The sequence below is a fragment of the Octopus bimaculoides genome, chromosome 3, assembly GCF_001194135.2.
Source record: "Octopus bimaculoides isolate UCB-OBI-ISO-001 chromosome 3, ASM119413v2, whole genome shotgun sequence".
Lineage (NCBI taxonomy): Eukaryota > Metazoa > Mollusca > Cephalopoda > Octopoda > Octopodidae > Octopus > Octopus bimaculoides.
The window spans coordinates 119,333,346-119,334,489 of NC_068983.1; the positions used below are offsets into that span (position 1 = coordinate 119,333,346).

At 36.0% G+C, this 1,144-nt stretch overlaps 1 protein-coding gene across 1 annotated transcript in view; it reads right to left on the minus strand.

Annotated features, from left to right (window-relative positions):
- Nucleotides 1-1,144, minus strand: part of LOC106878261 (GTP cyclohydrolase 1-like) — a 112,094-nt gene that overhangs the window by 83,146 nt on the left and 27,804 nt on the right. The gene's annotated exons all lie outside the window — the stretch shown is intronic.

Here is a 1,144-nt window from a genome sequence, read left to right on the forward strand (position 1 = left end):
ATATACGTATAGATGTAAGTATGTACATATACGTATGCATTTATGCATATATATATATATATATCATGTATATTATTTTATGATTGAACGCCACGCATCCTCTTCCAAGTAAGTTTTATCTAATAATTCTGATGTGCACTCTATACGATCTTTTTACTCTTTCGTTTTTCTCTCTTTCTCTTATTCTTTTATCTCCTCTTCTCCCACTATTCTATCCTATTACTCTGTCACTCTCTCTTCCTCACTCCTCCTCCCTTGCTCACGTGGCACTCACGTGACCATCGGCCATCTTTCCTTCTTCTCCTAACTTTTGTTTCTTCCTTTCCGTTGTAGCTGGAACAAGGAAGACGTATTCTTGCTTGTTTCCTGTCCAAGCTTGATTTACGCGTTCGCCACCACAACCTCGTTTAAACTTAGCAGCCCTTCTTGTTTGTTTTTGCTGTCCTGTTTGTGTTACCAATTTTGACCCTTGATTATGTTATCGAAAGTGGATTTGTGGTGATTGGAGTGGATGTTAAGATATTTAAGATATTGGTTAGGTTTGCGATAAGGTGAGTATTGGCAGGTTGATAAGATTAGAGTTACGTCTAGAAAGTTAGCAGTTTTGTGAGAGTTTTCGAATGTGATAAACAGGTTTAAGTTGGAGAAGAATTTATGTAGATCCATTCTAGTTCTTTCCAAAGAGGATTTATTTATGCTTTTGGTAACTAGTAAGGCGTCGTCCCTGTATAGGACTCCCTTGATGTTAGGGAAATGTATATGGAGCTGGTGAAGTATATATAGTCCAACCAAATCAGTGACCTGAGCTGAATCAGATGATCCCATGGTTATGTCGAATAGGTTGCTATGGTTATTGCAAACTAGCGGTTCGGCAAAAGAGACCTATATAATAAATAGTAAGCTTACGAAGAAAAAGAGTCCTGGGTCGATTTGTTCGACTAAAGACGGTGCACTAGCATGGCCGCAGTCAAATGACTGAAACAAATAAAAGAAAATAATATATATACTCATATATATATATTCATGTATATATGCATACATGGCCGCAGTGAAAGGACTGAAATAAATACAAGAATAAAAGAAATTATATATATAATCTATATATGTACAGATTATATTCTCCTTAACTTTTCTGGAGTTAAAT